We start from the raw sequence: 26967 nt of genomic DNA, 5'->3' as shown, positions 1-26967 counted from the left end.
TGCGGGAAAGGCGGAGCCGGGATGACGTCAGTCTGATGGGCGAGTCTAACGTGATGGATGGAAGGCCCTTCCAATGGCAGGCAGCAATTGGAGAGCCGGACAGTCCCGCCCCCGGCCCGTGAAAACCGGTCAGGAGATGGGGGGTAGAGCCGGCAATCGCCGGGGAAGACCAGAGGGTTCCTGTCTAGGAGTCCAGAGAGCACACGGGGTAAGCCTTCCTCACGGGTGCGGACCCTTTGGCCAGTCTCAAGTGACAGTTTCCAATCCAGGTGTCTGTTTTTCCCTGCCGCGTGGCTCCGCCCTGCCACCGGTGTAGCCGTGGAAGCTGCGTGGCTGGTTTGGGTTTCGCTCTAACGATTGCACAGATGCTGAGCATCAGTTAGGCAAAAGCTAGGTGCCCCTGAGAACCCCTGTCCTCCACGTAGGGCACGACGAATAATTTTTGTATAAATATGTCGTATTTCATAGACGTACTTATACTAAAGAAAACTATTCGTTGTTTGTCTGAAAGTCAAATATACCTGAGTGTCCTGTGTTTTTATTTGTTAAATCTGGTAACCCTACCACCTAAGACTTTCTGATCCACCAGGAGTGATGTAATAGGAACATTAATTACTTTCTTCATCCGTTCCCTCAGTGTTATGGGAGAGCTAGACATATTAATTAGACCAGGATCCTCCCTTTCCACAGCTCATCATTTTTTGCCTATGATATGAGGAAAGAAATGACACAATGTAGCATCTGTAGTTAGAAAATGATTCCTCCGCCGATGCCCTTGAGAGATGGATGTGGTTTCAATATGCAAGGATAGGTGATGGGGAGGTTTTTCGAGGTCGCAAAAACTAAGTTATGGCAGGGAGGACATAAAGCTGAAAATAAAAGTCCGGGACTTATTTATTGAGGATGTTCACTTTTATATAAAAGAATGACCCTTCATTTGTTAGGAAATGCGAGCCATTGAAGGTACTTGAGCATTGTTCAGTGTGCAAACGTGAGATAGACTTATTAGGGAAAGAATGCTCTGAATTCTGAGCCCTGCTAACTTGGAGCTGAACCTTGGAGAAATTGCTGAGAATTGATGTCCTATTTGAAGGGGAGAGATTAACGTGATGGATGGAAGGCCCTTCCAATAGCAGGCAGCAATTGCAAAGCTGGACAGTCCTGCCCTTGGCTGTGAAAACCGGTTACGAGATGGAGGGTAGGATGAGCGGGGGCTTCTTTTCCTATGGCTCATCTCCAAGTTAACAAGGACCCATGGTTACAGAGCACATTGTAAACACACAACATTGGTTACATCAATGAATGAACGAATTAACAAATGATAGCTTCTATTTATACATGAAGAATGACATGGAGGAAATCTGCTAGTAAAATGATCACAATAATTTCAATTTCTAGATAATTACAAAGGCAAAAACAGGACAAGAGCATGCCTGCTCAGCCACAACTGTTTTTTTTTTTATTTGTTTATTTTTTTACAGAGACAGAGAGTAAGTCAGAGAGAGGGATAGACAGGGACAGACAGGAACGGAGAGAGATGAGAAGCATCAATCATTAGTTTTTTGTTGCACATTGCGACACCTTAGTTGTTCATTGACTGCCTTCTATATGTGCCTTGACCATGGGCCTTCAGCAGACCGAGTCACCCCTTGCTGGAGCCAGCGACCTTGGATTTAAGCTGGTGGGTTTTTTGCTCTAACCAGATGAGCCCACGCTCAAGTTGGCGACCTCGGGGTCTCGAACCTGGGTCCTCTGCATCCCAGTCCGACGCTCTATCCACTGCGCCACTGCCTGGTCAGGCTCAGCCACAACTGTTTTTAAGGCAGAGTCACCTGAACAGGCCCTTGGTCCTGCCTCCCCCCCCCCACCCCTTAACTCCCCTTCTGTCTTTTCTGCCTTCCCCATTCTGTTTTGGACCCATGGCCTACCCCTCACTCCTTCTCTTAACCACACCCTGATTCACTTTTTTCTTAGGTCTTCTCGTGGAACTACTAGGCAAAACCCTAATCCTGCTACCATGTGGCTGCCCACCTTCTCTTCCTATCATGGGCTACTGATTGCTTTTTTGGAAGTTCCTCTACCCCAGGGGCTTGGCTCAAATCTTTCGGACCATCTTTTGTCTTGACCAGTCATTGCTTCCTCCCTTCCTCCGCTACCCTCACAACTATTTCAAGTTTCGAGCAATGTCTTCAAGCCCCTATCAGCCCCCAACCCTTTTGGGAAAACCACACTCCTATCTCCAGCCAGCTGTTGGGCATCCATCCTGCTCATCATAAGGGGAAAGAGTCTAGACTCAGGAGCTGAATTGGTTATTACTGATCCATTACCAGCATCAGGAAACCAAATCTGCTCCCTCTTCTCTCATCACCCCTCACAGGTATTTTCCCTTCTTTATGAATGTGATGACTTATGAATGCAAAATCTCCCCTCTCCAGATCCCTTCCCTCACCCTTGGAAGGGCCACACCCGCAACCCTCCACACAGCAGCCTGCAGGGGCACCTTGCAGTGACTCACTCTGTCACCAGTGAGATTAGTGAGAGCCAAGAGGAGGCATCTGAGCCTGGCTTTGCACTGTCATTGGCCTCATGCATGACCCCCACCCATGTCTTGAGTTTCCATGGTAGGTGCGGTGCCCGTGGTTGGGGAGAGATGGGTGCATCAGAATCAGCCTCGTGTTCCTACCTCACCCAGTTTTCGGACTTCTGGTCTGACATTTGCTCTGTCCTTCATTCATTGTCAGAGTTACTCTTGGTTCCAGTTCAGCCTTCCACTTTTGGGTTGTTTGCTTGTTGGAATATACTTTTTAGTTTAGAATAGTTTCAGGTTTACAGACAAGTTGCAAAGACAGTACACAGAGTTCCCACATACCCCCCATCCAGTTGCCTCTATTATTAACACCTTATGTTTTTACGGTATATTTGTCACAACTAATGAACCAATTAATGCATTATTATTGTTATCATTTTTATTCTTAGAAATATATTATTATTAACTAAAGCCCATATTTTATTCAGATTCCTTCAGTTTTCACCTAACCCAGCTGGAGTTTTGATTCATTTCCTTCCTTCCTCTGCTCCTGAACTTGCCTTGGCCTGGGCGTGATTCTCTCTGCTTGAGGCCTCTCCCCACCTCCACTCCTGCACCAAGTTCTCCCCACCTCAGCCCAAACCCACAATGGCCGCACAGCAGGCGAGCCTCTCAACCCTGGAAGCCCCAGGGACCTGAAGTTCTGACCCTACACTTTCACCTACAGCTTGGTTGCAGGTGACTCATTCACTCACCTTAAGACCTTAACAAAAAACAGGGGTCTTTTTTTTTTTTTTTTTTTTGGTATTTTTCCAAAGCTGGAAACAGGGAGGCAGTCAGATTCCCGCATGCGCCCGACCGGGATCCATCCGGCATGCCCACCAGAGGGCGATGCTCTGCCCATCTTGGGGCATCGCTCTGCCGCAATCAGAGCCATTCTAGCGCCTGAGGCAGAGGCCACAGAGCCATCCTCAGCGCCCAGGCAAACTTTGCTCCAATGGAGCCTTGGCTGCGGGAGGGGAAGAGAGAGACAGAGAGGAAGGAGAGGGGGAGGGGTGGAGAAGCAGATGGGTGCCTCTCCTGTGTGCCCTGGCCGGGAATTGAACCCGGGACTCCTGCACACCAGGCCGACGCTCTACCACTGAGCCAACTGGCCAGGGCCAAAACAGGGGCCTTTTATTGGCAGGACCTAAGGGTACATAACAAAACTGGTGGCAAAAGAGCTCATAAGAACGCTAACTCAGTTATGTAACTATTCGTGTGACCTTGGGAAAGTTACTTCACCGTTCAGGGCTCAGTTTCTTCATCTGTGAAATGCAGGTGATAGTAGAGATGTCGACCCTACAGATTATGTGAGGAATCAAGTCAGTACACATAGAGCACCTAGAAAGCGCCTGGCATAGGGAGCGCTCAGTTATCCTTAGGAGCTATAACAAGGAGGATGATGACGATGATGGTTATAAGGGTATCTCAAGGAGAATGTTTTAAAAAATTCCCAAGGGGTAAGAAGAGCATTAGGAACAGAACAGAACAGAAAAATAAGAACGGAGTTTCCTCTCCTCTAATGCTACGGGATCTCTCTCTTTCCTACTTTTTTCTTGAGTGTTTGTTTCTTTCTTCTGTTCTCTGCAGGCTGGGACAGAGGGTAGAAAATGAAGTCGATGTGTCTAGTGCCCCCAAGCTAGGAGGCTTCGTGTTGGTGTCCAGATTCCAAATTTCTGGAAGAGGAAAGCACAGAAGGCAGGAGTCCGGCAGCCTCTGAGGCGCTGGTGGGATTCAGCCAGTTCACACTGGTTCCGGTTCACACTGGTTCGGCAGAATTGATACCTAATGTTTTGTTGAGTTTGGTGAACCAGTTGTTAAAATGGCACTTGTAATTAGGGTTCTTTCTAAGGTGGGCGCCTGGGCAGCTGCCCAATGTGGCAATCACAAATTTATGTTCCTTACTCTTTTTTAACGTTCTCTTGCACAACCGCGTATTCTAAGCCCCCATAGTAATCTTCATTCCATCCATATGAAAAAAAAGTTGATGAATTAATTCAAAACCTTAAAAAATATAAAATTTGTAGAAAATCATCGATTTGTTGGGCTTCCTTGGGAAAGACTTAGAAAACATTATAAGGAATTTGAAAAAAAAGACTAACGGATTGTGAACATTTAAAAGCAAGTTGTAGCCTGACCAGGTGGTGGCGCAGTGGATAGAGCATCGGACTGGGATGCGGAAGGACCCAGGTTCGAGACCCCGAGGTCGCCAGCTTGAGCGCGGGCTCATCTGGCTTGAGCAAAAAGCTCGCCAGCTTGGACCCAAGGTCACTGGCTCCAGCAAGGGGTTACTCGGTCTGCTGAAGGCCCGCGGTCAAGGCACATATGAGAAAGCAATCAATGAATAACTAAGAAGTCGCAACGCGCAAAGAAAAACTAATGATTGATGCTTCTCATCTCTCTCCGTTCCTGTCTGTCTGTCCCTGTCTATCTCTGCCTCTGTAAAAAATAATAATAATAAAAAATAAAATAAAATAAAATAAAAGCAAGTTGTAGCCAATTTCAAGATAGGAATAAATTATAATTTCTCAATTTTTTGGATCAGATCACTGAACTAGTACTAGTTCCATGGAAAATAGCTGAAGAACAATTGCTTATATTTAATGACATTTTTAATTACCAAATGGATATTAATGATTATTGAGATTTCATGGAAAACGTTTTAAAAAGTTCCCAGAACTATGCAATTCCTGAAAGTGTTCAAAGAGCTAAAAATATTGTCTGAACAATTGCTGTAAGTTCAGCAATAGCAGAAAGTTTTTCAAAGATGAACATAATATGTTCAGAGAATAGAAGTCGCCTGTTTCTAATATATCAAACACAATGACTATTAGTCTAGTCGGCCCACCTCTAAAGGAATGGGGTTCTATTCCTACAGTGAAAAGATGGTGCAGGATAAATCACACTGCCAATGATGCTCGGATAAAAGTAAAGAAAATTATCAGTGAGGACGCCAATCAAGAAGCAATATGGAAATATCTTAACAGCTTTATTGGTTTTTTGTCAGGTATTAATATTTTCCCATTAATATTTAAAAAAACTCTTATAATCTAGTTTTTTTTTACCTCTTTTATTGTTCTTATTTAAGTATTAAAATGCATGAAATAATAAACTACCTTTTGGTATATTGTTTTTTTCTTATCCTTAAAACAGTCATTAGGGCAGAGAACCGGTTGTTAAACTATTTGAACCCTGCCGCTGCTCCGAGGGTCCTGTCACTGTTGGTGTGCAGGGACTCATGTGGAGCCAGTGACCCGAGGGCTTCCCCTCCCAGGCCAAGGAAGCAGCAGGTCCTTTCAGAACGGACTGTAGTAGTTATCTATTGTACCACAAATCACCCCAGAACTTAGCTGCTTCAGACAACAAAAATCACTTCTTATCTCTCAGGGTTTCTGTATGACAATAATTTGCAAGCAGCTCAGCTTGGTGGTCCTGCCTTGGGGTCCCTTATGCCATTGCAGTCAGATGGTGGCTGAAGGGGGCGTCATCTCAAAGGCTTCTACACTTGTCTGGTACCTAGATTGGGAAGACTGAAACAGCTGGGACATATTGGGCATCTCTCTCTATATATATGTGTATATTTCTACATGGTCTCCCCACATGTGTGTGCCAGCACGGCAGACTTAGGGTAATCAGACAGCTTCCGTGGTGGCTCAGGACTCCGAAGGCTCTAGGTGTGTCCTGAGAAGGAGAGAAAGCCTCAGAAGACATAGCCTCGGAAGGTCACTGAACATCCCTTCCTTGCTTCCTAGCTAAACACATCACTTGTTTGATGAACGCAGACCGAAATTCTGCCCAGATTCAACGGGAGGGAACAGACCAACCAACCTGTCAATGGAGGCCTGTCAAAAATCACACTGGGAGAAGAGCCTTGAGTTGGGGTATTTATTGGAGGGGCCATCTTTGGAAAATACATTCTGCCACAGGGGGTTTGCATGCAGATGAGGAGACAATGATTATCATATCTAATACACTGCTCACAAAAATTAGGGGACCAGGGAACGTGCAGATACTCCAGTACTTTCAGTCTTCTGTGTAGTGCATTTTCACCAATGAAATAAAAGTTGGTTTTGCATCTCATTTGCATAATCGAACAACTTTCTTTAACTTGTCATTTGTTTTTCTGATGTTCTTGTTTAATAAAAAAAATCAACTGCTTCTTTTTTTATTGCTTCATATTCATTTTGAAATATCCCCTAATTTTTGTGAGCAGTACATAATACCATCTAATACATTTTACCGAAGAATATATTTTTACCCAAGAATATACTATAAACATTTCTTCACACAATTGTTTTTCTGCAATATCCTTTTATAAAAAGGTGTTAATTCTTAAAGTTCATGTTATCAAAGTAATGCATACTCATTGTTAAAAAATCCAAAATACAGAAATGCATGCAGTAAAAAGTGGAAGATTCTCCCTTCTCTTTCCTCTAATCAGACTGTCTAGGTGTAGATCTGTCTAAACTTTCCTCTATATGTATCTATGCAATCATATACATGATTTTATTTTATTTTTTAATCAAAATAAATTGTGTTCTATGTTCTTACTCATTTTACTTTGAAATGGCTCAGCTCTCTTGCCATGGCAAGTGCTATAGATGTGTCATACGCTTTTTTAGAGGGGCGTAGTATTCTGTTTTCTGTCTTATTACGTCTGTAATATACTTTAAACATGGGCAGTGTGTTGAAAGTGTGTGTGTTATTTAGTCTAAGCTACACTTTGGTCCAGTTAGTTGCCCTTTACAGGAATTCGCACTGCAGGAGCTGTCAGTTCCTCAGAGTGCTTTATTTTTATTTTTATTTACTTTTTAGGTGAGAGGAGGAAAGATAGAGAGACAGGCTATATCATGAGCCTGACCAGGATCACCTGGCAACCCCTATCTGGGGCCAATACTTGAATCAAACAAGCCACTGGCTGCGAGAGGGGAAAAGAGAGAGAGAAGGGGGAGAGGGAAGAGAAGCAGATGGTTGCTTCTCATGTGTGCCCTGACCGGAGATGAAACCTAGGACATTTGCACATTGGGCTGACGCTCTATCTGCTGAGCAACCAGCCAGGGCCTATTTTTATTTTTTTTAAGTTTTTATTTATTGGCCCTGGCTGGATGGCTCAGTGGTAGAGTGTTGGCCTGGCATGCAGGAGTCCCGGGTTCGATTCCCAGCCAGGGAACACAGGAGAAGCGCCATTTGCTTCTCCACCCCTCCCCCTCTCCTTCTGCTCTGTCTCTCTCTTCCCCTCCCGCAGCCAAGGCTCCATTGGAGCAAAGTTTGCCCGGGCGCTGAGGATGGCTCTGTGGCCTCTGCCTCAGGCTCTAGAATGACTCTGGATGCAACAGAGCGATGCCCCAGATGGGCAGAGCATCGCCCCCTGGTGGGCAGAGCATCGCCCCCTGGTGGGCATGCCGGGTGGATCCCAGTGGGGCGCATGCGGGAGTCTGTCAGACTGCCTCCCCGTTTCCAACTTCAGAAAAAAAAAAGTTTTTATTTATTAATTTTAGAGGAGAGAGAGAGAGAGAGAGAGAGAGGCAGAGTTGAGAAGAGCAGAAAGCATCAACTTCTATTGTAGTTGCTTCTCATATGTGCTTTGACCAGGCAAGCCTGGGGCTTAGAACTGGCAACCTCACTGATCCAGTTCGACGCCTCATCCACCAAGCCACCACAGGTCAGGCCTCTGAGTGGTTTATCTACTTTTTTTTTTTTTTTAATTTTTTTTATTCATTTTTAGAGAGGAGAGAGAGAGGGAGAAAGAGAGACAGAGAGGGAGAGAGAGGAGAGAGAGACAGAGAGAGAGGAGGGGGGAGGAGCTGGAAGCATCAACTCCCATATGTGCCTTGGCCAGGCAAGCCCAGGGTTTCGAACCGGCGACCTCAGCATTTCCAGGTCGACGCTTTATCCACTGCGCCACCACAGGTCAGGCTGGTTTATCTACTTTTATCTTCAGTCTATATCAGAAGTTTTGTTAGTTAGCATAATGACTGTTTGAGTGAATCTGCACAATGATGTTAGAAATGGGCTCTTATTGTTGAATTGAGAAGTATTCAAGGTATATTGATTGGCTGAACTATTTAGGAGATCTTCCTCTTCCTCACAATTGTACAAGCAGGATGGTTGAGTGTAGACAGACATGTAACCTGTACTCAGTGGCACCTGTGGCTGGATCTCTAGTGGGGCCTTTGTCTAGCCATAAATTTGGACATTCTGGTTGCCTGATACCTCCTTCCTGGTGCCTTCTACAAGGCTAATGGGATGCTGCTTCTAGAGTACTGTAGCCTTCACCTCAAATGAACCTTACACACAAGGACAGAGTTCAGACTCCTTTGAGTGGACGGAAGAGGTTGTACCACTGTTGCTAGACCTGCTTGTTAATATACACCTGGCTGACTTGGACCTGGGACCTGCTTTCATTACAACCTGATAGCAAGGTGGGGAATGAGCAGACCCCACCTACCTGGGACCAATGGCGGCTACCAGAGAGCCTTATAAGAGAGCCTGATCAAATAAATGGACCTTGGTCAGCTCACAGCATTATCATAATTTAATTTCCCAAACTCGTTTCAACAGACAGTTAAAATGCTTCCAATGTTTTGCCTTTATATGAAATGCTGCAGCACTGTACTGGTGGTGGCGCAATCGATTGCATGTCGACCTGGGACACTGAGGTCCCAGGTTCGAAACCCTGAGGTCACCAGCTTGAATGTAGGGTCACTGGCTTGAGCCATAAGATCATTGACAGGATCCCATGATCGCTGGCTTAAGCCCAAAGGTCACTGGCTTGAGCAAGGGGTCACTGGCTCAGCTGGCCCCCCAGTCAAGGCACATATGAGAAAGCATCAGTGAACAACTAAGGTGGCAACTAGGAGTTGATACTTCTCATCTCTTTTCGACTTGTATGTGTATCTCTCTTGCAAAAAAATAAAAAATAAAAAAATGAAATACTGCAGTACCATCATTTCATAGAATGTTTGTATAAATCTTTTTAATAATTGCATAATATTTCATTGTGTGAATGCACCCTTATTAATCTAACCCCCTATTTTTGTATTTTAGGTTTTGGCAGAATCTAAATCTGAACCTGGGTATGATTAAGGCCAAAGCCCAAGTCTTCCCCAAACTTCTACCAGGGGTCTCCAAACTTTTTACACAGGGGGCCAGTTCACTGTCCCTCAGACCATTGGAGGGCTGCCAAATACAGTGGTCCTCTCACTGACCACCAATGAAAGAGGTGCCCCTTCCAGAAGTGCAGTGGGGGCTGGATAAATGGCCTCAGGGGGCTGCATTGCGGCCCGTGGGCCGTAGTTTGGGGACACCTGTTAGAACTTTTGGAAAGACTGACCCTGGGAGTCAAAGCACCGGGAGTTTATTGTGGCTATTCCTCTTTCCCCAGTTCCTGTGTGGCTGGGGATTCCATACCAGACCTCGATTGCCTTTTCACCTCTCTGGATCAGCCTAAAATGATTTTCCACCCTTGTTACAGGTATGATTGTTTTGAACAAACATAAGAAATGCTGTTGTTACGATCTAATTTTCAAACCCAGGAAGGTGCCAAGATTAGATTGTCAGTATATGAAGTTAAATATAACCTCATGCACTGAGCAATATATTTAACTTCCCAATTAATAATTCAGAGCATCAAGTGCAGTGTGGAAAGATATTATGTCTGCACTGCCTGTTTGTGGGGAAATTTGCTACCTTAACTGCATTACACTCACCTTTCACCTACCAACCAGAAAGCGAACCAGAGACATTTGCCAAGAAGTGGCAAGCTTATACTAATAACAAAGAGCAGAAAGAGTATTATTCCAATTTACCAGTGATAATGCCACTGAATATACTTCTTTAAGTTCCATCTTCTGAGACAATGGATATTTCGATGTGGATTTTTGCCTTCATTATACTGTTTTATAATCTGTTTTCCTAAGAACTGGGTCAGATTTTGCATTATGTCTGTAATTTATTTTGGAGTGCCTGGTATTTACATTCCTAGGCAAGCAGTATATATAAAATGCCATTTTAATATAGGAGTTTTAAGTTAGAGGAGTTTTTTTTTTAATTGAAATAACAACTCACCCTAGCCCTACCAAACATTCTACACATAGTTTAATGTAACTTAATTTGTTTTCTAAAAAAATTCATCTGTGATTTCCCTTCCTGCAGATTCAGTCTTTCCCGCTCCACACATCTCTTCACCCCAGAACCCAGCCAGCTAAAAGTAAGTTATAGCTTTTCTGATCCTCCAGAGGATTTGATCAGTTAACTTGTATAGCAGGGCGCCTCCTTGTGTTGGCGGTGAGCATGGCACCAGATGTTAGACAGGTAGGGGTCAGACCGGACATTGGTTCAGCAACCTCGGAACTTGAGTTCTGGCTTAGAAAGAATTCAGAATCAAGATTCAAACTATAAGAGGAAGTGTATTTAGAAAGTCACAGAAAAAAATGAGTGGTAGAAGAAATGGGCTCAGGAAATAAGTTACAGAGGCAAAAGGAGGGGCCTTTGGCTTAGGAGAGAGAAGGGTAAAGGTAATGTGCCTGGGAAGGGGAAGAGGAGGGACACAGGACAGGTGCAGGCATACTGTCCTAAGGGCTTCTTCTCTTTTTTTAGAGAGAGAAAGGCAAAGAGACAAAAAGACAGAAAGACAGAGAGGGAGAGAGAAGGGAAGGGAGAGAAGTGAGAAGCATCAACTCGTAGTTGTGTCACTTTAGTTGTTCATTGATTGCTTCTCATACATGCCTTGATGGGGCGGTGTGCTCAAGCCGAGCCAGTGATGCTTTGCTGAAGCCAGCAACCTTGGGCTCAAGCCAGCAACCTTGGGCTTTAAGCCAGTGACCACTGGGCTCAAACCAGTGACCATGGGGTCATGTCGATGATCCCACACTCAAGCTGGTAGCCCTGCGCTCAAGGTGGTGAGCCTGCACTCAAGCCAGAGACCTTGGGGTTTTGAACCTGGGACCTCAGAGTCCCAGCTCAATGCTCTATCCACTGTGCCACCACTGGTCAGGTTGTCCTAAGGGCTTTTATGAGTGGGGATTTTAGGGGAGTTTCCGGGGAGGATCTCAATAGAATATTCATCAGCTTTCCAGGTGTGGCCTTTCAGGATCCTGGTCTCCACTGATTGGTCAGCACCAGGGCAGGGGGTCATTAGTCAAGGCAGCTGGTCCTGACGTCAGCCATGGCTTTCCTTTGTCTGGTTTTGCTGCTTTTCTGGGCCTGGAACTGAAGCACGACTGAGGCCTACATGTGTTTGATGAGTGTCAGAACCTCACTGTCCTGGGGGCTTAATGCTTAAGGGCTATTCTCTGGCCCCCTGTTCGTTCCCCTTCTAGGGAGGGTTTAACCCCATGACTAGCAATATGCCGGGGAGGAAAGGTTGGGGGAGATCCCAACCACATGACCAGCAATATGAAAAGTCATAGGCCAGGGGAGAAAAGGCTGCCCTGGGGGTGAGACCCTTGTTTTCCCAGTTTTGCCAGTTGCTAGGCTTCCGGGGCTTTCTGCCCTGGTGACCTTCTGTACCTGGCCCGTCATCCTTGCTCTAATAACGTCTAACTGCCTACCACATTTAGTTGGAATTTTAATTTGTTTCTAGGCAAGAGAAATTGCTTGTTAAAAGTTGTCTGGGTCTTGTTTATAAGTTTATCTAGTGCAGTGTTATTTGTAATTGGAAAGGATTGCAACAACCCGAAAGTCCACCAGCAGAACACTTCCAGTTAAATAACAGCCAGGCCATTTACAGTGTGGAGGACCCTGCGGCTCTAGTAAGAACAGAAAGTCCGGTTTGTTTTTGTGTTTTTTTTTGTTTTTTTTTTAGAGAGGAGAGAGAATGAGAGAAAGAGAGAGAGAGAGAGAAGGGGGGAGGAGCAGGAAGCATCAACTCCCATGTGTGCTTTGACCAGGCAAGCCCAGGGTTTTGAACCGGCGACCTCAGTGTTCCAGGTCGACGCTTTATCCACTGCGCCACCACAGGTCAGGCCCCAGAAAGTCAGGTTTGTAAAGATAAACTGTTGAGTGAAAAAAAAAAAATCAAGGAACAGAACGTTGTGTGTCATATGCTACCATCTATGTAAAAAGGGGAGGGGTGTATGTAGATATGTGTGATTGGCTTGTGTAGACATAAATATTTCTGAAGAAACTGATAAAATCGGTTGCTTTGCGGAAGAGGATCTGAGAGAAAGGTAAACTTTATATGTATATATCCTGTGGTATCTTTTGAATTTTGAACCATGCAAATATATTATCTATTTAACAAATAAAGAACAAAATGGAAATTAAATAACAAACAAAAGATGCAACGACACAGGCTGTCTAGGAGGAGGCAGCAGGTTACCTAGGAGTTGACCTTGGTTCTAAGAGGTCCTTGGGCCACCTCTCTTAGCTATGTAGATGCATGGTGACAGCCCAGGAAAGGGGTATAACATGACCTTTTGTGGCTGGATATGGCCTGCCTGCCTCTCCCGGTTGACCTTGGCTCCCAGGGACTGGCTCAGGGCAAATTTATATAGGGCTCAAGAGAGTCCTCAGATCATAGGGACCTGAGCCTGTGTCCTTTACTTTTGAGGAGTCTCTCTTCTCTGATGGATTGAGAGGGTCCTGGTTGGTATCTGCTGGCCAGAGAGGAGCCTTTGGACTCTTGGATAAATGCACCCAGAAGGAGGAAGCTTGGCTGAACGCCTTGGTGTTGACTGTTACAGAGGATGGCTTCTGACAAGCAGTGGAGCTGGGCCTGCAAACCCCCGGGTGTGCTGTAGAACAAGGGCTGTTTCAAGGCCAAGTAGAGCCATACACTTGAGATCCAGTTCTTGGCACCTTGTCCCAGGGCTCCCCAGAGGAAGGGGAGCTGGACTCGGGTGAGTTAGGGCAATGGTCCCCAACCCCCGGGCCGCGGACCAGTACCGGTCCGTGGGCCATTTGGTACTGGTCTGCAGAGAAAAAATAAATAACTTACATTATTTCCATTTTATTTATATTTAAGTCTGAACGATCTTTTATTTTTAATTTTTTTATTTTTTTTATTATTTATTCATTTTAGACAGGAGAGAGAGAGAGTCAGAGAGAGAGAGAGAGGAGAGAGAGACAGGGGGGAGGAGCTGGAAGCATCAACTCCCATATGTGCCTTGACCGGGCAAGCCCAGGGTTTCGAACCAGCGACCTCAGCATTTCCAGGTCGACGCTTTATCTACTGTGCCACCACAGGTCAGGCTGAACGATGTTTTATTTTTTAAAAATGACCAGATTCCCTCTGTTACATCCATCTAAGACTCACTCTAGACGCTTGTCTTGGTCACGTGATACATTTATCTGTCCCACCCTAAAAGCCGGTCCGTGAAAATATTTTCTGACATTAAACCGGTCAGTGGCCCAAAAAAGGTTGGGGACCACTGAGTTAAGGTGATCAAGCCGAACAAAACCATTGGTATTTTTCTTGCCATGCTGCCCCCAAGCTTTGCTGTCGAATAACCAGTGGTTTTGTTCGGCTTGATCACCCTAACTCAGTGGTCCCCAACCTTTTTGGGGCTCCCTGCTGGGGGACTGCTCATTCGGTAGTTCTTTCTTTTCTGGGTGTGTGGGAGCGGGACTGGATAACTCACCTGGGCGGGGGCCTCAGCAGAGAAGCTGGGCTTTTTATCAATCTGGGTATGTGGACCCTCAAGCAGTTAATTTGACTGTAAGAGACTTGAAAGGGAGCAGAATCTGCCACCCCAAAACATAAGGCATAAGAATTTTTGCCTTTTTGGCATAAGGATTATTTTTAGCTGGTTATTTTAAAGAAACAGCAGACAGGAAGAGCTCTGATAACTGAATGAAGTTACCTTTTCATAGAGACATTTATGTTAATAAGGGAAATCTCCATTCTTAAAGGTGTCCTCCTTTCTGTACCAGGAAGAAGAGGATGACTTTAAATTTATAGAAACTCTTTCCCAAGAAGCCACTGGCGAAAATCCGCATAGCAACAATACCCTTGTTTACCGTGCTTTGCCTGATAACCTCCCATAACCGCCTCCACACCACCAGCATCCTCTTCTGTCTTTAGCTGCGGATGGTATTTTTGCTTCCCAAAACGGCTGAAGCCACCGACTTTTCCTGGGCGTCTCCCATGTTTATATAGGAGGTATACATGTTATTAAACTCCTTTTTGTTCTTCTCCTGCTAATCTGTCTTTCATTGCGTTAGGGGTCTAAGACAAGAACCTAGAAGGGTAGAGGGAGGCTTATTTTTCCTTCCCTACAGTCCAAGTGATATTAAGGTATCATTGTTAATTATTTGGGGGGCATTACTGGTTTTGTGGTTATGTTTACAAAGAATCCTTCTGTTTAAAAGATACATACTGAAGTCTTTGTGGGTGAAAGAATATGATGGCAGGTATTTGTTTTAAAAACTTGTTAGGGAGGAGGTGGGGGGGGGGAGGAGGAAGTGGGTGGGGTATGTGTGAACTGAGACAGGCCAGAAATCCACACTAGTTACCCTGGGTGATGGGTACGTGGGGGGGGTCATTATACTTTGGTCTTTATGTGTAAGTTTGAAAACGTTAAATGTTAAAAAAAAAAAGTTAAGGGAAGAAAAAGGCCACATGAGCTCATTTAACCCCAATTGGTAAAATTTGTCCTACCAACAGTGGGTTTACAGTTGTGAGTGCTCAAAACACAGAGTTTATTCTTGTATTATTATTTATTAACTGTTGAATTGTTTTCCATACAAATAACCATAACCCTACTTTTGCCCCACCCTGTATATACTGTTTGTTCCTGGGCTGTGTTGTTCTCTTCAACTCAAGCATCAACTCCCCAAAGCAGCGGTTCTCAACCTGTGGGTCGCATTCTGATGGCTTTAGACGACCCCTGTGTTTTGGTCTTTCGACTCCCGCCGGGGTCGCGACCCACAGGTTGAGAACCGCTGCCCTAAAGTGAAGAAGCTTGTCTTAAACATCTCTCTGTCTCAGCACCTGAGTTTCTGGCTGGGCACATGGAGGCAGCAGAGGATAGTGGATAGAAGGGAGAGTGCTGGACACAGTGCCTGGAGCTCACATCTGGGCAGGGCCACTTAGTAACTGGGCAGGTTACTCAGCTTCTTTCTGCCTCTGTTTCCTCATCTGTGCAACAGGAATAAAGAAAAGAATATACCCTAAATGCTATTATAGGGATTAGACAACATGGTATAATATAGTACCTGATTTATAAAAAGCTCCAAAGTGCTTATTAATAGTAGGCACTCACATAGTTTTTATTGAATATGAATGCCCAGATGAGTAACGGTGTATGAGAGACAGTATTATTACAAAATCTATCATTTATAATTTCTCCTATTTTAAAAATATATTCAGGCCCTGGCCGGTTGGCTCAGCGGTAGAGCGTCGGCCTGGCGTGCGGGGGACCCGGGTTCGATTCCCGGCCAGGGCACATAGGAGAGGCGCCCATTTGCTTCTCCACCCCCCCCCTCCTTCCTCTCTGTCTCTCTCTTCCCCTCCTGCAGCCGAGGCTCCATTGGAGCAAAGATGGCCCGGGTGCTGGGGATGGCTCCTTGGCCTCTGCCCCAGGCGCTAGAGTGGCTCTGGTCGCGGCAGAGTGACGCCCCGGAGGGGCAGAGCATCGCCCCTGGTGGGTGTGCCGGGTGGATCCCGGTTGGGCGCATGCGGGAGTCTGTCTGACTGTCTCTCCCCGTTTCCAGCTTCAGAAATAAAAGAAAAAAAATATATATATATATATATATTCAATATTTTCTAATGTCCTTAGTTTTCTTTAAAAATATTTTCTTTATTGATTTTACAGGGGTGGGGGACAAGAAGTAGTTGCTTCACTGTAGCTGTTCATTGGTTACTTGTATGTGCCTGGAACGGGCAAGCCCAGGGATCTGAACTGGCGACCTCTGTTCCAGGTTGGTGCTGTATCCACTGCGCCACCACAGGCCAGGCCTCAGTTTTCTAAGAAAACTTTAAAATTACTTAAAATTTGCCATCCTTTTTGTGATTTAACATTTAATTTGGGATCTCCTTTGCAATAATAATGGACATCCAGAAGGACTCATTCTGAAAGTTTATTCAGCATATATTTTTTGGTATTCTATAGTCTCAAACTTAAAGAATTTCTTTCTTTCTTTCTTTCTTTCTTTTTTTTTACAGGGAGAGAGAGAGACAGACAGACAGACAGACAGGAACGGAGAGAGATGAGAAGCATCAATCATCAGTTTTTCGTTGCGAGACCTTAGTTGTTCATTGATTGCTTTCTCATATGTGCCCTGACCGCGGGCCTTCAGCAGACCGAGTAACCCCTTGCTCGAGCCAGTGACCCTGGGTCCAAGCTGGTGAGCTTTTGCTCAAACCAGATGAGCCCACACTCAAGCTGGTGACCTCAATGTCTCGAACCTGGGTCCTCTGCATCCCAGTCCAATGCTCTATACACTGTGCTACTGCCTGGTCAGACTTAAAGAATTTCTTAATGAGAAATGTGAAGTTTAGACTTTTGGCTAATTCATTTTGAGAAGATTAGATAATCCTTACCCATAAAATGGGGAGCCTGACCAGGCGGTGGCACAGTAGATAGAGTGTTAGACTGGGATGCAGAGGGCCCAGGTTTGAAACCCCAAGGTTGCCAGCTTGAGCGTGGGCTCATCCGGCTTGAGCACGGGCTCACTAGCTTGACTGCAGGGTTGCTGGCTTGAGCGCGGGATCATAGACATGACCCCATGGTCCCTGGCTTGAAGCCCAAGGTCTCCAGATTGAGGAAGGGGTCACTGGTTCTGCTGTAACCCTCTCCCCCATCAAGGCACATATGAGAAAGCAATTAATGAACAACTGAGGACCTGCAATGAAGAATTGATGCTTCTCATCTCTCTCCCTTCCTGTCTGCCTGTCCCTCTCTCTGTCTCTGTTACAAAAAAAAACAAACCCCAAAAAACCAAAAAAACCCATAAAATAGGGATATATTTTTTCTCCCATGCTTTGCTAATGAAAAAAAATTAAGATAGCCCTGGCCGGTTGGCTCAGCGGTAGAGCATCGGCCTGGCGTGCGGGGGACCCGGGTTCGATTCCCGGCCAGGGCACATAGGAGAAGCGCCCATCTGCTTCTCCACCCCCCCCTCCTTCCTCTCTGTCTCTCTCTTCCCCTCCCGCAGCCAAGGCTCCATTGGAGCGAAGATGGCCTGGGCGCTGGGGATGGCTCCTTGGCCTCTGCCCCAGGCGCTAGAGTGGCTCTGGTCGCGGCAGAGCGATGCCCCGGAGGGGCAGAGCATCACCCCCTGGTGGGCAGAGCATCGCCCCCTAGTGGGCAGAGCTTCACCCCTGGTGGGCATGCCGGGTGGATCCCGGTCGGGCGCATGCGGGAGTCTGTCTGACTGTCTCTCCCCGTTTCCAGCTTCAGAAAAATACAAAAAAAAAAAAAAAAAAATTAAGACTCAATCTTGGGGGCAGGGGGAAACGGCGAGTTACTCGTCAATGGGTATAAAGTTGCTGTTCCACAAGAGAAGACATTTTAGAGATCCGCCCAACAGATAACAGTACTGATTGTGCACTCAAAAAATTGTTAAAAGGGTGTATCTCACTTAAGTGTTCTTATCAGATTTTTAAAACTATTTTATTTAGAAAATTAAATTTAATGGGGTGACATTGACCATTAGGAGTACATGGGTTTCAGGTAAATATCTCTATAGCACCTGAACTGTTGATTATGTTGTGTGCCCATCACCCAAAGTCAAATCATTTTCCTTAACAATTGTTTTAAAGACTCAACTTTAAAGCTTCCAGCCAGAAGTCTGTCTGTTATTAAGTTTTGCTGTAAGCAGTAAGCACTAAAAAAAATGTTGACCTAAGGAAGATATTTTCACAAACATAAGCTTCCTTGGACTAATGTTTCCTAAAGAAACATTAGTCTTGGCCAAAATGTCACACAGCTAAAGAAATGCTGGGGCATCACAGAGGGTCACCCAGCCTGGGTAGAGTTGGTGGAGTGGCTGGAGTGGGTTGGGCCTCAGCTTTGGAGCCCCCCAACATTACGCTATCAGTTTACCCAGAGTGGGCGTGGCCCTTGGGGCTGAGTCATCATATCAGGTAAACTTGGAGACTGATGGATATTGAGGGGAACCAAAGTTTTGCCACCCCCAAATGTTCCTTTTGAGATATTGACTTTAAGCTGGTTATTAAGAAACAAGACTCAGAAAGAACCTTTGATTCTCCCCCTTTCCTGCCTAGAGGAATTCAGATTTTAAAACCCGCTTCAGGAAGGGAACCTTAGCGTAATCGCCTGAGCGTGTGCGCTTCAGCACACAGGAGACAGACGGGAAGAGATCGAGCACAGGCTGTGTCCTCCTCCTGTCACACTGTGTTGGGTTGCCTTGGAGGAATTTGTCTGCCACATGTGCTCCGCTCTTTCTCGTCTGCCTGTGAGTTGCCGACTCCCCCTTGGAAAGCGCAGACCCCTGCCCCTTCTCCTTTGTCCGCCATGGCAGGTAAGCCTCCCTGCCCAGTGTGTCTTGGGCCTCATATCTTATGACACCCCTGGCATGTGCATCTGTAATGAACTCTACATTTTCTCCTGTCGGTCTGTTTCTGTTAATCTGATTATTAGCCCAGCTAGAAGAAAACGCAGGGGAGAGGGGTTTTTTATACTTCCATAATATGATAACCCCAGTATGGCTCTCAGTGTGGAAGCCATGCTGGTGCGTGGCATTTACTAGACTGTTTTCAAAAACCTCTGTATTGTCATTCTTAGACACCCTTCTCAACCGCCTTCCCCAATCACACACACAAGCTTGAGATCTTATCCCTTCTCAATGGCCAGAATAGCGTTCCTGCTTTAACCTTTTTGCTAGAAAATTAGTCTTCAAAATAAGGCAGTGATTTTCAGTGACGTATTGTTGCCTTTTAAATCATCTCAAAAATTTGTGATTTAGAATAACAATAATTGGCCCTGGCAGGTTGGTTCAGTGGTAGAGCATGCCCGGTGTGTGGATGTCCTGGGTTCGATTTCCAGTCAGTGCACACAAAAGAAGCAACCATCTGCTTCTCCCCCTTAACACCCCTTCTATCTTTCTCTCTCTCTCTTTCCCCTCCTCCCATAGCCATGGCTTGATTGGTTTGAGCGAGTTATTGGCCCTGGGACTCTGAGGGTGGCTCCATGACCTTGCCTCAGATGCTAAAATAGCTTGGTTGCTGAGCAAGGGAGCAATGCCCCAGAGGGGCAGAGCATCACCTCATAGGGAGCTTGCTGGGTGGATCCCGGGGTGAGTAAGAGGGTTAGAGAATACAAGCATGACTATAGAGGGGCAGAATTTTGGAATGAGGTCAGAGTTGGCTAAAGAAGTGACATGGAAGCCTGGGAGATGTTGGAAAGTAGAGATTTCAAAGAAAAACCGAAGGACTAGAGATGGAGACATAAATACATGCCCATGTTCTTTATCTTCTATAGACATGGTAGGCTGGTGTGGTGTTTTAAAACAGCTTTGGAAGTCCTTTGACACATCGAGAGATTGAGTCTAATTCCTCTCCCTTTGGACATGGGATGGATGGCCTTAGGGATGTGCTTGTCATGAATAGAATATGGTGGAAGTGGTTCTGTGTGACTTTCAGAGCTAGATCACGAAAGGCAATGTGACTCCTTCCTGATTATCCCTTTTGGAACACATGTCTTTACAGCCTTGGGCCCCCATAGAAGAAGTCTAATTACCCTACAGCCATCATGTAGAGGGATCATTAGGGATAGAGGGACACCGAGGAACCAAGCAGTACCAGCTGCCAGCTGTGCTGTCTTCTTAGCCCAGACATTGGACATATAAATGAATAAACCTTCAAGATGTCCCTAGCCCCAGCCTGTAATAGAAAATCTATAAGATGTTGTACCAAACAGAGAATATATATTCTATTTTTTAAAAAGATTTTTATTTATTCATTTTAGGGGGGGGAGAGAGAGAAATGGGGTGGCAGGAAGCATCAATTTATATATGTGCCTTGACCAGGCAAGCCCAGGGTTTCAAACTGGCGACCTCAGCATTCCAAGTCGATACTTTATCCACTGCACCACCACAGGTCAGGCAATATATTCTATTCAAACTTTGTAAAAATTAAGTAAGACTTAGCCTTCAAAAATTCTGAATATATTCCAAAAAGGTATCATATAGACCAGCGGTAGTCAACCTTTTTATACCTACCACCCACTTTTGTATCTCTGTTAGTAGTAAAATTTTCTAACCGCCCACTGGTTCCACAGTAATGGTGATTTATAAAGTAGGGAAGTAACTTTATAAAATTTATAAAGCAGAGTTATAGCAAGTTAAAGCATATAATAACAATTACTTACCAAGTACTTTATGTCAGATTTTCGCTAAGTTTGGCAGAATAAATCTTTATAAAACAACTTACTATATGAAAAATACAAAAAAAAAAAAAAAAAAACCCAAAAAACCAAAAACAAAACAAAACAAAAAAAAACTTACTATAGTTAAATCTATCTTTTTATTTATACTTTGGTTGCTCCACTACCGCCCACCATGAAAGCTAGAATGCCCACTAGTGGGCAGTAGGGAACCAGTTTAACCATCACTGATATAGACAATATTATCTGACCATAACAGTAAAATTAGAAAGTAACAATAACAAATAGTCCAAATAACTATGCTTTTGGAGATTTGAAAATAAACTTTATCTCACATAAATCAAGAATAAGCAAATATTTTATCTAAGAAGGTGAAGATGCAAGATTAATTTAACGATGACCAAAGAGGAATCCTTAAAATAGGGAGAAGAGTACTACAACATGGATTGTTGGAAAACTATCAAAGAAAAAAAAAAGAAAAAACAGGCCCCGGCTGGTGGGTCAGTGGATAGAGTGTCAGCCCAGTGTATGGATGTCCTGGGTTTGATCCCTGGTCAGGGCACCAAGAGAAGCGACCATCTGCTTCTCTTCTCCTCCCTCTCTTCCTTTTCTCTCTCGTCCTCTCTCACAGTCAGTGGCTCGGTTGAGTAGAGCATTGGCCCCAGATGGGACTGCCAGGTGGATCCCGGTCAGGGTACATGTGGGAATCTATCTTGCTGTCTCCCCTCCTCTCACTTAAAGAAGGGAGGAGGAACCAGTCAAAAGAAAGTATTATTTAAACACTAATTCACAGGCTCAGTAACCCCGCTTCTTTCTACATTTCTGCTCTGCCATCTTTAGTTGCCATTGCCTCCACTTATGCTCACAATATGGCTGCACCAGCTCCAGGCATCACATCCTCACACAATATCCCAAGGTCAGAAGGGAGGAGTCTTCTCCTTCCTTGTGTTCCTTTTTGAGAGGAAAACCTTCCCAGAAGCCTCCCAGCAGGCTTCTCCCTCTTAATCTCTGGTCATCACACTTCCTTTCATGAACCAGTCACTGGCCAGAGGAACAGAATTATTTATTGCCTTTGGCTTCGCTTCATCAGAATTCACCCTCAGTTCTACCCCTGGACTGGGAAGGGGCCCAGACTCCCCTGAGTCACAAGGCCCCCCATAACTGAACAAAATCTCCATTTTGCAAGTAAGAGAATAGATTGGATTGGGTAAGAAACCAGGAATGTCTGTTGTAACCTATCATTCGAGAGACTACCACCTGCATCAAAATGTAATATGTAATATATTCCCTTTCTTTTTAAAATATTTCATCTACCAAAAAAAAAAATTTCATCTATTTGAATGGACAAAACTCTCAAATATTAATAAATTTATTAAATAACATGATCAAACAAATTAAACTTTTAAACCCAGTGAACTTAAAATTCTCCTGAATATTTTGGTACTTAGAATCCTAAGTCTACATCAGTTACATATTTTAAGTTCGAGTCATGTGGCTATTACTTGAATAGGCTAAATCTTCTTCTTTTTTTTTTTTTTTTTGCATTTTTCTGAAGCTGGAAACGGGGAGAGACAGTCAGACAGACTCCCGCATGCACCTGACCGGGATCCACCCGGCACGCCCACCAGGGGGCGATGCTCTGCCCCTCCAGGGCGTCGCTCTGCCGTGACCAGAGCCACTCTAGCGCCCGGGGCAGAGGCCAAGGAGCCATCCCCAGCGCCCAGGCCATCTTTGCTCCAATGGAGCCTTGGCTGCGGGAGGGGAAGAGAGAGAGAGGAAGGAGGGGGGAGGTGGAGAAGCAAATGGGCTCTTCTCCTATGTGCCCTGGCCAGGAATCGAACCCTGGTCCCCCGCACGCCAGGCCGATGCTCTACCGCTGAGCCAACCGGCCAGGGCCAGGCTAAATCTTCTTAAATGTTATTTATGCCCAAATTGCTCAGATTTTTTTATAAGCAAATATGGGCTACTCCTAAACATTTCTAAATTTGATCAGAAATCTTCCCTGGTTCAAAAGATGTTACCCACTAAGGAACGTTGTTATCATCCCAGTGAAATGAAGTTCCTTTTGACCAGAAATTTCGGCCACATATGAGCTCTTAAGCTACAGAGAACCAGGAAATTCCTCTCACTCCCACTAAAGGAACCACTGTGTCGTCTTCTCAGCATGCTGGAAGTTGCAAAAAGAACCAGAATTGACATTTAGAGTTGCTACCATCAATGCTTCTATAACTTCAAGGGTGGTCTTGGGCCCCTGGCGTTATATCTAGGTAATTTTTCAGTCTTCTCACTTAAGTCAGTAAGCCCCGCCCAGGCTGAGTAAGTCAATTGATTTTTTTTTTTTTTTTACTTTTCAAATTTTATTTAACCATTCTTCTAAAAAATTTATTGGCATTATATTGGTTAATTATATTATGTAAATTTCAGGTGTACAACTTTATAATACATCTGTATACTCTAGCAGGGGTCCCCAAACTTTTTACACAGGGGGCCAGTTCACTGTCCCTCAGACCGTTGGAGGGCCACCACATACAGTGCTCCTCTCACTGACCACCAGTGAAAGAGGTGCCCCTTTCGGAAGTGCGGCAGGGTGCCGGATAAATGGCCTCAGGGGGCCGCATGTGGCCCGCGGGCCATAGTTTGGGGATGCCTGCTTGTGTGCTCGCCACCCTCAGCCTAGTCTCCTGATTATTTCTTTGGCTCTTAAAAGGTATGTACACATTTTCCTAGGACTACAGACCTTTGAACTTTACAGGAATTCTGCATCTTTTCATGGTCTCAGAACAACTCATTTTCTTATATTAAAACAATATTCAATTGAATTCTGGAAATCTCACATGGTTTTGTCAGAATTTGTGATCACAGTGCTTAAGCCCCATTCTACTGCTGTTAAACACCATTGGATTTTGTGGAAAATATTTTAGAAAGGTGTGTGAATAAGTAAGTCTGTGATCAATTAGAGTGGATTTAGTGTTGTATCATAAACAAGGAAGAAAACAGGAAGAGAGGGGGAAGGGATGGGGAGAGAGAGAGTGACAGACACATGGTTTATGCCTGACAGGGTCTCACTGCCCAGAAATGGAAGCAGGGCTCGGTTCTGGGCACAGCAGGGCAGAGTGGAGAAGGGAGAGATGCCCCATCTCCTCACAACTACTTAAGGCTGACAGGGTGGGCCGGCATGGCTGGGCACGCCGCCCCACCATTCACCTCTGAGTGTAGGCTTCTGAGTGCTCCGTTTCTCTTGCCCCCCGGGAGGTACGAGCTTTGCTAGCTGCTCTGTGGCAGGCTTCCTCTGCAGGCCGTTCTCCTTGTGACCCCTTAGTGTACTAGCCAGAGGTCATTTGACTTTTCTGTTATTACCCGGGAATATGTTCAGCCAGAAGAGAGAGAGCCTTGATCTTGTCACGGAGAACTTGACTCTTGGGGTGACTGCCTGGCGAGCTGCGGGCTGCTGTGACTGCCCCTGGGGGTTGCTCTTATAACAGGCTAGATGGATGCTGCCGCTGAGTGCTCCTGCTCGCTCCTGACTTTCCTTCCTTCTTCCGGAGGCACACCCATGAAGCATGAAGGAGTTCCTTAACTGGGACTCAGTTGCTGATAAAACTGCTCAGTTTGTGTTTTCTGAAAATATATTTTCACCCTTTCTCTTTTAATCTTTATTTATTGATAGCGAGAGAGGAAGGGAGAAAGAGAGAGAGAGAGACAGGAACATCAATCTGTTCCTGTATGTGCTCTGACCAGGGATCAAGCCAGCAACCTCTGTGCTTTGGGATGATGCTCTAACTCAGGGGTCCCCAAACTTTTTACACAGGGGGCCAGTTCACTGTCCCTCAGACCATTGGAGGGCCGGACTATAAAAAAACTATGAACAAATCCTTATGCACACTGCACATATCTTATTTTAAAGTAAAAAAAAAAAAACAAAACAGGTACAAATACAATACTTAAAATAAAGAACAAGTAAATTTAAATCAAGAAACTGACCAGTATTTCAATGGGAACTATGGGCCTGCTTTTGGCTAATGAGATGGTCAATGGGTTCCTCTCACTGACCACCAATGAAAGAGGTGCCCCTTCTGGAAGTGCGGCAGGGGCCGGGTAAATGGCCTCAGGGGGCCACATGTGGCCCGCGGGCCGTAGTTTCGGGACCCCTGCTCTAACTGATAGATATGTGTATTCCAAACTGCCCTCTTGATGTTCCGCTTATCTGTCAGACCTCACCCTTACTGGACTATCGCCCCTGAGACAGAGGAATTCCAAAAAGCTGACAAGCCGCCCCAAGGAGGGGCTCCGGACACACCAGGACTTTTGATTCAACACCCACATGCTCGAAATTCTTCTTGACCCCATATAATTTGTCCCCCTAGCTTGTACTGGTGCCCTTCTCCCGGAGGAGTGCCCCGGCAGGTCTTTCTCCTCTAATAAAGCCTGCACACCTGGTAATCGAGTGCTGTCTCATTCTTACATCTGGTGCCAAAACCCGGGACAGGGTACTAACTGCCTGGACGATCCCTCTTTGCCGTCCAAACTTACAACCAGGGAAGCAATGGGCAGCGGCAGCTCGTCCCGGGCTTACTCCCTGATTCTGTTTGGACGTGTAATTGCAGGTTGATTGGCCAGCAGTCTAACCCTGTCCTGAACCCCTGCTGGACCAGAAAGGTAAGGAGTTTCTCCCTTCCCCTTCCCCGGTTGGCCTCCAAATTTCTCTCGAAAAAACACCCCTTCCTGGTTGGACGGTTTTGACTTCAGACCCCATATCTACGGGTGGTCTGCCTCTACTCCTTTATGGACTTCTACAAAAGTCTAGGCTCACCTAGCCAGGCCACTCTCCTACGTCCCAGGATCTCAGCCTTGGGGTGACGACCTCTTGTCTGAGACTCTCTTTCTACGAAGATTTTCTCCTCTCGGAACTGTGACTGAAGGCGGGGACGCCCCCTTCTCTCACCAGTCTCCTCTACTGTGGGCTCCTCTCAGTGCAAACCGTCCAGCCAGACTCCCCTCGGAACATGGCCTCCCAATCTCAGGCCTCAGAGACTACTCCTCTACTCCTTTGGGACTCCCTACTCCTTCGGGACTCACCCTACTCTCTGAGGTTCACAGTTTGGGAGGTTTCTACTCTGAGTGGCTAGCTTCTACGGACTTCCTCGAAAGTCTAAGCGCCTAGCCAGGTTGCTTTCTACTACCATTACAATACCCTAAGAGAGCTTGACAATTTCTGCCACCAGACGGGGAGGGCATCAGAAATTCCTTACATGCAGGCTTTTCTTCTCCCTTCTCTCCTGTCCTTAATTTCTGTGCCTTCTGTTCTACACACAGGCCGTTTTTGGCCAAAGAATCCTCACCTAAAACCTCTGCTCCTAATCTTTCCTTCTCCGTGGACTTCCAACTCTCTCCTTCTCCTGCCTGACCCCTGAGGGCACCCCTCTCTCGGGACCCCTCTCTGGTCCCTCTGCAAATCTTTTCCACTCCAGTCTCTCCACTCCAGAAAGCCCCCTCCCTTTGCAGAAACCTGTTTTCTCATCCACCTGCAATACCACACTCTCCCTTTTTCCTCCCCTGCTGGCCAGGGGCCCCTCCCTTCAGCACAGAGTTCTTAAACCCCTCCTCCCTCCTTACAGATGGACAGCTCTGTCCCTTTTTCTTCTTTGATCCATTCCCCCACCCCACCAGCTTCGGCTGTCTTTTTTTCTTCTTCGACCCATCCTTACCCCTCCTCAGAGACTGACTGTGCCTTCCACTACCCCTCGTCCTCTCCCCTCTCCTCAGAGCTCTAAATCCTTTTGACTCCTCTGACCATGTGGCGCCACACCAATACTTTAACCTCCTCCTCCTTCTCCTCCTCCTCCTGCAGATTCTGACCCTCCTTCTTTCCATCCAGCTGCTCACACTGTCCATCCATCTGCTTTCTCTCTTCCTCCCCTCTATGCTGGCAACTCCCTGCCATCTTGAAAAACTTTAAAAAGCAGAATTGTATATTAAGTAAGTATATAATTGTATATATGAGTAAGTAATCCGTCTTGTCTCTTTGTCAGAAAATATCTCTAGTATAATTTTAATTGAAACAAGTAAAGTGCGCTTATTTAAATTTCTTAATTCATAATATGTGAAGTC

General features: G+C 45.6%; 1 long non-coding RNA gene across 3 annotated transcripts; it reads left to right on the top strand.

Moving 5' to 3' along the window:
- Positions 1 to 125: 125 nt before the first annotated feature.
- Positions 126 to 25515, top strand: LOC136385705 (uncharacterized). 3 transcript variants are annotated; one of them, XR_010747863.1, is made up of 4 exons: positions 126 to 208; positions 9954 to 10043; positions 10724 to 10778; positions 25464 to 25515. It is a non-coding gene; the product is annotated as an uncharacterized lncRNA (long non-coding RNA). The 3 variants fall into 3 exon arrangements; XR_010747862.1 differs by lacking the exon at positions 25464 to 25515 and adding an exon at positions 14444 to 14664; XR_010747861.1 differs by lacking the exon at positions 25464 to 25515 and adding an exon at positions 13593 to 13734.
- Positions 25516 to 26967: the final 1452 nt, after the last annotated feature.

Source organism: Saccopteryx leptura, chromosome X, assembly GCF_036850995.1.
Source record: "Saccopteryx leptura isolate mSacLep1 chromosome X, mSacLep1_pri_phased_curated, whole genome shotgun sequence".
In the NCBI taxonomy this organism is placed as follows: domain Eukaryota; kingdom Metazoa; phylum Chordata; class Mammalia; order Chiroptera; family Emballonuridae; genus Saccopteryx; species Saccopteryx leptura.
This window is presented reverse-complemented; position numbering and strand designations above follow the sequence as displayed.